General features: G+C 48.1%; 1 protein-coding gene across 1 annotated transcript in view; it reads right to left on the bottom strand.

The window, feature by feature from the left end:
- The window catches only part of HRH3 (histamine receptor H3), a 35573-nt gene that overhangs the window by 4260 nt on the left and 20300 nt on the right, over positions 1–11013 (bottom strand). The gene's annotated exons all lie outside the window — the stretch shown is intronic.

The following is an 11013-nucleotide window of genomic DNA, read 5'->3' as shown; positions in this document are numbered from 1 at the left end:
CGCTTGCCGCTCCGGGCATGAGGGGCGCGGGCGGGGTGTGGCTGCCCGGTCCTGGAAGGAGCGGGGAGGCCGGGGCTGCGCGGGCGAGGCGGGCTTGAAGTCCTACACTCCTCCCCGGGCTCTTCACTCGCCTTCAGGTCTCATACACTCCTCCCCAGGTGTCTTGCACTCTTCCCTGCGCCTCCTACAACCTTCCTCCGGCTCCTGCATCTCCCCCGGGTCTCTTGCACTTCTCCGTGGGGACGAAGTGACACCTAACTTTGTCCCAGTGACACCCTGGGTGCAAGCTAAGACCCTCCGTGCCCGTCCCATCCTTCCCCGGCTACAACATCACTCAGCCATGGTGCCCGTGACTTCCTTCCCCGGTGTCTCATGCTTTTAAGCAGGAAGCCCCCGCGCAAGGAAGTCACCCACCCTGGCGGTCTCCAAAGAGTGTCTTGACGCCCACCTTGCTGGGGTCGTCTGATCCCAGCCGTCTTCCCTGCCCAGGTGCAGGGGCTGGCGCCGACGACGTGTAAGGTCCCTTCCAGCCCCAAACGTCTATGAGACTGGAGCGGCAGGGGGTCACGCAAAGACCCCACACCATTTTGAACGTCGTACGGCCACATACGAGAGTCGTCTGCGTGCAGGCGGTGGAGCGAGTGCTCTTGGCCAGGGGGATGGAAATCAGGAATATCTCCTCGGGTCCCCGCGCTAGCCCCTGTGAAGCCGTCGGCTGAAGCCTGATGCAGGGCAGGAAGGTTAAGCTCCCTGCAGCGCTGGTGCTAGAGGTATTCTGCTGCCGGCTGCTTGCCCACCCTTTCCAAAACCAAGCACGCAGCTTTCTTGGATTTGGCTTGTTCCCCAAACCCCGTCCAGGTCATTGTTGAAATCCCCATTGTTCCTCCCCTAGCGCCACTTTGCACTTTATAACAAAGGCAACATGTATGCTCAAGGATCATCTTATGGGACATCCTCGTCTTGGAGAATGACCAGCACTTCCAAGCCCATTTGCACAGGGTCTGATCCACCTCCAGCCTCTTCCTGAGCCGCTCCAGCCACTTCCCTGGGCACCGCGTCCCGCTGTCCTAGCACACGTGTGACTAGTGAGGGTCCTGTTCTTGTAACCCAGCATGTTGTCACATGGGGACGTGGCACAGTTGCTCCCAAAATCGGCCCACGTCCCCTTGTCAGCAGACACTGATGCTGCTGGAAAGGGCTAAGAAGCTCCTCTTGACTCCCTAGCTCGTTACCGTCCGGGTAATGGGGGTGGCAGTATCTCTCCGAGAAGAGCGCATGGAGGGTGAACCAGGTGCTTCGAGTCAATCTGGTATCGTTTATTAGACCAACTTAAATAGTTGGAAAAAAAGGGGTTTTTTAAACTATTTAAGTGGAGGGTGAACAGGGTTTGAAGGACACTCGGGCTCTTGGGGGCTCTGCAGCCGGAAGCGAGAAGGAGCCACCACCGCTGCCTGAGCTGCTTAGAAAGGCCTGGGGCAGGTCAGGGGCTCTTGTCTCTTATGGGGGGCTCACCCCCCCATGCCCCCGATCCCCCCTGTATTTCAAACCCTGAGGATGGAAGCTGAGCAGCTTTGTAGGTGAAGCCTTTGGTTCAGAGAAGCCTAAGGAGGAGGCTCTGGTGATCTTGCTGACCTTTGTCCCACCCAGGGCTTAATGATGAATTTAACTCTACCGTTGGTGAAACGACCTGCATGCTGAGACCTAAACCGGAGCTTACGTGACGTGCTGTGTTGGGATTTACATTACTTTATTGTTTCCTTAGTCATGCAACTAACTCCAGGATGAGAAGATAAGCACAGAGTCCTTACGGACTGTGTCCAAAGGGCAGAATGGCCAAGGCACCAGCTCACCGGGATATAAGCTAAAGCACCTTCAACATTCATCATTGAGCAATTCCTGTTTCTTCCTGGTCTCTTCAGTGTCGGGGGAAGCTCAGCCCTGTCACTTCAATGCACTCAGGGTGGCAAAGCCCAGGAGCAGACGGGTGTTGCCTAAAGTCATTCCATAGTCCCGACAGAGGATGTCACTGTGTGCTTGTGGCCACAACAGCCGTGGAAGAGAAACCAAAGAAATAAGACTAATAAAAACAGAAAATGCCGGTACCTAAGACGAAATCTTGCTAAATAAAGTTATGGGAGGGCGGCAGGTAGAGGTGGCTGCGTTGGTGCATTTTGTAGGCTTCAGACAAGTTCACGCGTCACTACGGGGATGCTACGAAGAGGACGAGACTTAACAATCAGGCTGATTGAGTGCACTGTGTGCCACTAGATATGTTGTTATATTTAGACCGGTTGAAAACCTCTGCAGTTCTGCATGTCAGCTTGGCAGGGATGTGAGGAGATGATTCCTGGCAATATTGGTTCCTATGTGATGGGGGGGGGAGGACTTTTAATGATCTGTTTGATGAGCGAAGGGCTAGCCTCATTCTGCTGCTCTCTGTTGGGTTGTGTTAGCTATTTGCAAATAGTCAGGCAATAGCTAGGTGCTCATTAAAATGTTTACAGACTCCAAATTATTCTCTGCCTGCAAATGTGCTATTACTTGCTCGCTGTTTGTTATACCTCACTCGTTATCTTCTGCTCAGAAAGTTTGCATCGTCCAATCAGGAAGCAGGCATCATAATAGGCGACTAATTTAAGATGGTTGCAAATAATTTGCAAAATGCAATATGGACTCAGTTCTCAGTGAGTGCTGTTATTTCGGAAGAAGTCTCTCTCCAGCATTTGATAGATGACAGTTACTATAGCAAAGGAGACAGACTATCAGCCCTTGTAGTCAACGATTTTTTGGTGGCAGCAACCTCTAGCTCCTTTTCCAGATGCAGGTAAATCAATATGCCAGTGTGCCTGAGATGACTATGAAGCATTTTTGCAGCGGGGGGAAAATTTCTTCTAGATGAAGCCCTGAAGCACGAGGGATTAATATAACTTCCAGCTTTTTGACCTGCCTGCCTGTCCCATGGAGCTGCATATTATGCCGGGTGAGATCAACTGAGCAGAAAGCTTACCCGAGGCTTCATGCATAAGAGAAGTGCCACTTCAGGGCCCAAGTGTACAAGTTAAGCCTCAAATATGTACAAGGACCAAAGTCACACTTAGTTGTACATAGAGCCCTCCTTGTTCAGGCCTTCTGCATGGTGGTGTAGTTCACCCGTTGGTATTTAAATCCTTTAAATATACTTTCCAAAATGGATTAGAAAAGACTTTGCAGTCTTGAAAATTCTTGTGGCAGTGACTTCCACAGGTTCAATATACAGTCGCTCCCTTCTTCGTGCACGTTTGCTGCCTGGCTAGATGGACCTGAGCTGTAATTTGGATGTGAACTCTCTGGAGCCCAGTTCTCTCTTATTCTGAGTCCTCTATACTTTGCCAAAACAATCTAAAGGGACCATAGGATATGACTGAGTCTTCCTCCCTGCCCCAGCCCAGTTATCCCAGGTTTCTGGGAAGTTTAGCTTAGATATGAGCTTTGCAGTTGCCTTTAAAAAGAGTTAAAATGTATGTGTCTATTTGAAGTCCTCGTTACATTAAATGGGCAGGATACACTTTGTTATTTAAGACCGAGGAAAGGCGTGAATTTAAAGTGCGGTAATTGCTTCAGAATGACTCAGTGTGTGATTGTCTTATTCTGGAATAAGTGTGTTCACGCAAGGCATTACTGGTGCATAGTTATTCCAATTCATTGCCTTGAGTGGCCGAGCCCTTAGAAACCAAATAAGAAACAGCTTGTGCGCGCTCCTGATTTTTAGCTTTGGATAGTGTTTTGTGCCTGGCCCGTGTCTCCTTTCTGAGTCAAGTCAAAGTCCCAGACCTACATTTGAAGTGTGTTAGCACTGACATGCCAGTCTCAGAGCTGTGGCTCATGCCCCTCTCTGTCTCCTGCCTCATTCAGTACTGGTCACCTGGAGCCTTTAGTGCTGTTGGAAACCTGCAGCCAAGCCATCTGCACAGCAAATTGTTTTTTGCCATTGGCCTCTGCTTCCACTGTCTTTTCCAATAGCTCTTCCATCTCATAGAGTCACATTTTGAGCTTGTCTTTGCACAGGTGTGCTCCCTTTGGTCAGCAGTCTTTAATCCTGATTTCTGCTGTGACTTGCGGATGCAAAGACATATGTACTAGATGCAGCAGGCCCTGCAGGAGTGCTTTGCTGCTTAATAAAACTTCTGTTCAACACACAAAGTTTGGTGGTTGACTGATTCTGCTGCACTGAGGACTGGTGAGACAGGGCAGTGATTGATACATCCTTCCCAGGGAAATTCCCTTGTACTCTTCAGGGGGGTGGCGCTGCTCATTCTTCTCATTTCCAGCATTTAGCATCTTGGAGACCTGTTAAATCCCCAGCTCTGGCATCTAGTCGCCTCTTCCTTGATCACGACGCTGTCAGGGTATTGCTTAAGGAAACTTCTAGCCTGCCAGGCATGAAGCACATCATGCATATCTCTGCTGCATCTCGGTAGACCACTGGGGTTTTCTGTTACATCCCTCATTTCTTTGAAATTCACAGCGACCGCTTCCCGAATGTTTACACAGAAACTCCTGCTGCAAAGTCTGCTTTCAGATTCCCAGTATCCCCAAATCTGGCTTGTTCAGATCATGAGATTGTGGTCATGCTCATTAAAGAGACAGGGACCACCTAAGAAATTCAGATCCAGGGTTTGGACTACGCTAGTTCAAAAGACCCAAGAAGATGTGTGCGTCCTGAGGCAGCTTCCTTGGCTTCCAGTGAAGCATATATTCCGCATTTGCTCGCTTTCATATCTAATATGCCGCAGCTCTCCACTTTCAAACACCTTTTTTGATGTGAGGAACAGAGGAAGGGACTGTTCCTAAGTCTAGATAGCATTGTGTTTGCCCAGCAGTACTTGTTACAACAAACCATGAGAGGGGGAGATTTTCTTTGCCCTTCTGAAGATTCAAATATTGTTGTTTAAGTGACCAGCATGTCTGCTTTAAGAGACTGCAGTCTCCTACAGATGACAGAGGGAGATCCAGGCTTTAATCACTAAAACCAATGCTGCTATAAACATAGCACGCCCACTCTCTAGGCAATACTTCTTAAAGACTGTACCAGCCGAAACCACTCAGCTGCATGTACTCATCCCAGCTCAAGCCAAATGGAAGGGGCTGAACTAAAATTTCCGAGACAAAACCCAAATCAGGAAGAAGAGGAAATCAGAGAACTGGATTTGAACTTGACAGCTAGAGCTCATCCCTGTACCCTGTTCTACTTTATTCATTTATGCATTTGCAGAGGACTTCTCTACCCTTCACAATGCCCGTGCTGGTAGAGTTTATCCCATGGTGGCTGAGGCACTCTTAGCAGTATAAATGTGGGACCTTGGCCATCATCACCATACCAGGAGCACATCCTTACCTGGTCCAGCCATGCCTGTGAAGCAAATGTAGCGTGTTCTTCTCTGTGTTGCCCTGTTATGAATGGATACATGGGAGAGACCTTTGACAGTATAAATGAACCAAAACTAGTAAATAAGGTGAGCGAGGCTCTGACAGAAGACAGCTGTTCAAGGTCAGGATAGGCAAAGTGGTTTCCTCTGAGCTGCTTTCACCTTCCTTCATTTCTTTCATGAGTGAGTTCGTACATTGGTGTAAAAGGAATCAAAACCCGTGGAAGAGGCGATCTCTTTTATTAGGCCAACTAGATATTTGGAAACAATTTATTTTATTTATTTGCAAGCTTTCTGGCGTGCACAGCCTCCATCAGGCATAAGAGAGTGCATGGGTAGAAATGCAAATTCATATTTCACAGGAGAGCTGAGGGGGTGGTAAGGTTTCCTGCTTGGAAGAGTTTTGTCCATTGCGGCGATCGAGCAAGCCAACTGCTGGTGATTTGAAACTTTTAAGGAGGCCTCGAACACTCCCTGCCCCTCTAAATTCAGCCGTTCTAAAATTGTCACGGAAATACAGTTTATCGCCGGTTCGAAGTGGGGGGTTGATCTGTTGCAAAATGTGGAAGAGCACAGCAGTAGAATGAGTAGATAAATCTCTGGCTTCATCAAGCTCAGTATGTGGCATCTATCAGTAGCTGATGCCAAGACAACGGGGACATTCACCATAGAAATGCATGCCCCTGTTCAGAGCAGAGGAAACTTGCTGTCATTATTTGAAGTTGAAGAGTCCCCTTAGGAACCGCACGGTGAAGGCAGAAGTGATTGCTGTAAGAACAAGAGGAAGCCTTCCTGCTCCATTGCGGTAGGAGATGGAGGTGGAGCCGCTTGGCTCTGTGGGGGGAACAAAGCTGTGAAAGGAGGGCAAACCCTCTGCTTGCCAGAGAACTGGAGCTCTTGCAGGAGGAGGGGGTCCTTTCTCTGGAGGGAAAGGAGCAGGGGTGTGAAGAGTGGGTTTCCAGCCTTGCCGTCAGGTAAGGGCTGCCTTGTAGGTTTATCAGCTGTAGGAGTGACTGCAGGATGCTCGTGCCTGCAGCTGAAGTGGCTGTGGAGCTCTGCCCCTGCCCCGCGGTTTGTGGGTGGCAAATGCATGAGGATGCCCTTGGTCAGCCCTCTGTATCTGGGCTGTGGCTAGGGAGCAGGATTTTACCCAATAATAATAATTGCAGTTATACAGCGAGCACCTGCTGAAGCACCTGGGGCCTTGTGCACAGCTAGCGATGCACCATGAGAACCATTACCTGGGTTAGCCTCTGGCATGCTGAAATGGCTCTTCATCTTGTTTTCCTGGAGGAGCGCAAACCCTTTGGCTAACTTGCAGCCCAGCTCTGCAAACAGTTACTCCTCTGAGTAATTCACTGCTGCCGAGGGACAGCTTTGGGGCATATGGCGGTGGAAGACCCGGTCCTGAGTTACCACAACCCCCAAAGCCCATTGTGTTATGTGCAGAATGGTCTGATGTTCCTCTCCTAGTGAGGGAGCTGCAGCGTTTCTGTTGCTTATTTCTCTCCTGCAAGTTGGGATGCATTTGAATCAAACTTTAAAGCAACGGTTTTCAACCTTTTTTTCATTTGTGGGCCCTTACAACGTTTCGAATGGAGGTGCAGATCCCTTTGAATTGTAAGTGTGGGTATTCACATATGATTGATCATAAGTGTCTTTCATGGACCCCTTAGACATAGCCTGCGGACCCCCCGGGGGCTCCGGACCAGAGGTTGAAAACCACTGCTTTAAAGCAAGAGAGGGTTAGAAGAAACCTTTGTGTTCATGTCTGTAATGCTTCAAACCACAGCGGCACCTGCGCACAGACTTGTCAACAGGGATCCCATCCTGCTGTTTTATTTCTTTTGTCTCTGTTCCTGCCAGGAGCCAGTTTGCCTGGTGCACCTTTTTCAGTTTTAAGAAATTCAGACTTTAAACAGGTTATCAGTGCATGCTAATGAGCATAAGGGGCATGTGTGACTGGAATAGGCTCAGGTGACCCCAGTGCTGCAGCAAAACAAAAAACCAAGAGGATCTTTATAGTTGCTGTTCTGCCAAACCATTATGCTGCTTCCTGCTACTGCACAACCAAGAACAAAAGCTTGAAAAAGGGGTTTTTTAAAAACAGCATCGGGGGGTAGGGTGCAATGAGAGGAAGTTCTAGGGCTCCCCCCCCCCCGTTTTATAGATGCCTTTCCCATGAAAATGCCCGTTCTTAAATGTATTTTCTTTTAAAAAAAAAAAAAAAGCCTGCCAGGCAGGGAGCCTGGGAGGTTTATTCGGATTGAGGAATTGAGAGAGAAGCAGTGTGACAATCGGCGCGTTGATGGACACAATGAAAGCAGCTCTGGGATGCGCTTTGTTCTGTGGCCCGGCCAGGTGGTGGAACCGTTCTGCGCAGTGTCGGGATGTGTTTCTTCCTTGCCCTGCTCAGGAGGGGTAGCGTGGTGAGGACAAGCACAGCCCTTCATGAAAGGCAAGACGATGCTCCTCCGTGAGGGAGGTCCTCAAAATAACAGTGCCCACATCCAAATGAGCGCAGCTCTCACAGCCCTAAGACACAGCATGCAAAACTCTACAATTCTTGGGTCAGTGAGGATACCTTTATTAGACCAGCTAAGAAATTGCAAAAAAGTTATCCCTTCCTCAGGCTCAGGGAAATTCAAAGATGGTAACAAGTCCCAATGGCAGAAAATACACTTCAATCTTGCAAAGAGGAAGCTTCATCAACTTACTGGATCAACCTACCGGATACTAAAAATCGTGGACTCGATATAGACATTGGATTTATGACACATTATTCCCTGCCGGACATCTGATTCACATGGTACCTGCCTGACCTGGCCTCTTTTTCTCCCCACCTTTTCTCTCTTTCCTCTCCCCTTTTTCTTCCTGGTTCCCTAGCATTTCCATTTTATTTCTAGCACCTGTTTCACTTCATATTATTACCACTGTAGTGTTTTCCCTTTGGCCTTTTTTTGTCCTCTGCTTTCTTCCCCCTCCCTCCCCTGCGTTACCTTTTGTTTTCCTATTTTTACCCTTTTATATTTTCACTGACATCCTGTCACACTTTTAGCTTCTCTCGTTCCTGCTTTCCTGATCTCCAACTATTTCCTTTTTCACAGACTGCTTCTTTTCCACCTTATCACTGTTGTCTCCCTCTGACTCCCTGCCCCCCTCTTCCCTCTCCCTTCCCTGCTTTTCTTTTTGTCTGCCTTATCTCTCCCTATTTACATTTTCACTGACATCCTACCACACTTTTAGCTTCTCTCATTCCTTGGGGTCTCAGACCAGCAGAGACTCCCTCTGCCTGATGAAGGGCAACTGCGCCCAAAGGCTTGCCAAGAACTTTTTTCCAACTCCTCAGTTGGTCTAATAAAGGATATCGCATCTACCCAAAGAAACTTGCCAGCAGAAAAAGATTTTTTTTTTGCCGTTTCTCAGTTGGTTATAAAAGGTATCATCTCGGAATCAAGAGTTGTAGATTTTGCATTTCTTTTTCTCTCAGACCAACACAGCTACCAAATGCATCCCTAAGACATGGCATCACACTCGGGTATCCATCCTTAGCCTGCCTGATTACAGATGCAAATACAAAGGCCAGGGAATGGTCTCCTATCTGGGCATGGTACTTTCAAGCTGTGCCTGCCTCTTCACTAGGCAGTCAGTCAGTTTGAAGGAGACGGATGGCAGCAGTATGTCAGTGGTGTATGAAACGAGTGAACACGGCCCTGGGCTGGGAGCTTCAGGGTCCAGTCCTGTCACTGACTTGCTGTCTGACTTGAGGGGAACCCCTTCCGCTCTCTTACAATGAGCCCAATGCTACTCCCTTGCAGAGACCTCCATATGCAAATACCTATACAAAAGCATAAGGTACTCATTCATTATTCACTGTGTCCCTCTTTGCATGCAAGTTTTTGCCTATACGTTCTTTCCTGGTCCTTTGTCTAGCTGAGGTTTGTTTCAAGCATAGGGTTTTCCATTACTTGCCTGGCTTTTGTATATTCTTAGCAATCGAGTGATCATGCTCATAATGTTTTCTTCCTTTTCAAGTGCTTCTTTTCCTGTGGTCCAGGCTAAACCCTGTGCCAGAACAGCAGGGAGCTGGGCTTAGATTTTCGGTTTTGTCAATTCAGCCTTGCACATTGAAGCACAAGCGTTAGAGCAGAACAGCAGCAGCAACGAAATCTGTTGGTTTGGATGGATTTGATGTCAGCTGCTGAGCCCCAAAGGGAAGGCAGGGTCCAAAAATATGACTTAGTGGTTGTTGCAAACTATCTCAAAGCCGTATCACCATCAGATGGAGCATACGTCACGTCTCTCCTAAAATGACTTGTGGTTACACAAGCTATGAATCGATGAATCCATCCCATGTAGAAGACAAATGTACAAATAGCACAGGTGGGTTAGAGCTGTAGTGCTCCAAGTGAAAAGAAGTCAGAGGCAAAATAGCAGCATTTTAACAGGACCAGATAGATACTGATCTAAATGTAAGGAGTGAGCAACTTCACTGCAGTCAATGGAGTTACTTAGGATTTACACTGACGTAAGAAGGAGCAGAGTTTGCTCCGCGATGTTCTTTCATTACAAGCTTCATAAAGCCTGACAATGCTAGCCAACTGGGGATGTGCCTTGGCCCCATTTATGCCACCTGTGGTGGTCTTTAGTGCCAGCGGAAGGTACCTATGGGAGAAGAATTGCAAATGTCAGCGCCTCTGCTTCCTGCTGGTTTCTGATACCACAGAGGGCCAGGAGCAGAAAGCTTGTTGGTAGCTTCATAAAATATTTAAAGGACTTCCTGAACTAATTAAGCATATTATTTTATACCATAACCCCTGTATCTCTTACACTTCCTTCCAATTCATTTGTTGCTGCCACTCAAGTCTGTGGGCCAAATTCTGTTTGCTTGCAGAGATGGATCCCCGTTCACTTCATGGACTTAAACCGGTGCAGCTGGGAGGCAAATCTGGCCCTTGCTCTTTCCAGGTGAACGTGCTCTTCCACTCTTTCCAGGTGAATGTGTCATAACAAGAAGGGACAGCACCAGCTTGCATATATGTTCAAGTGACTTCCTCCGAGTCAACAGGGTTACCCTAGATTGACACTGGTGTAGTCCAAAGCAAAGTTTCCCTGAAATCTCCAGGCAAGCTGCTGCCAGCTCATGGCTTGGGGCTAACTTCCTTTAGGTAGACAACTTGAATGTTACTGTTAAATTAGTTCTGTGTATTGTTTGACACCTGCTACCCCGACCTGTTTATATGTAATGTAGCACAGCAAATATAGTGAGGCACTTGCATGCATCTCAGTAGACCAGGTCCTACTTTCCACTCTGAGTTTCATTAGTCTAAACCAGTGGTCTCCAAAGTGGGGTGCGCGCAAGACGATCCATTGGGGTGCAGGAAGAAAATATTAGAACTTCTATTTCTATTTATATAAGTATACATATAATGGGGGTGCATGCTCAAAACTGTTTTACTGATAGGGGTGCGCGATCAAAAAAGTTTGGAGACCACTGGTCTAAACCACGGGTGGCCAACCCACAGCATGCATGCCAGGAGTGGCATATGGCAAATTAGGGTGGGGGCAGCCAACACAGCATCAGATAGGTCAGTGAGCACAGGAAAGG

The sequence above is a fragment of the Gavialis gangeticus genome, unplaced genomic scaffold (genome assembly GCF_001723915.1).
Source record: "Gavialis gangeticus isolate Ggan-Ray unplaced genomic scaffold, GavGan_comp1, whole genome shotgun sequence".
Lineage (NCBI taxonomy): Eukaryota > Metazoa > Chordata > Crocodylia > Gavialidae > Gavialis > Gavialis gangeticus.
The sequence above is the reverse complement of the archived record's forward strand: the minus strand, read 5'-3'. Positions and strand labels throughout refer to the sequence as shown.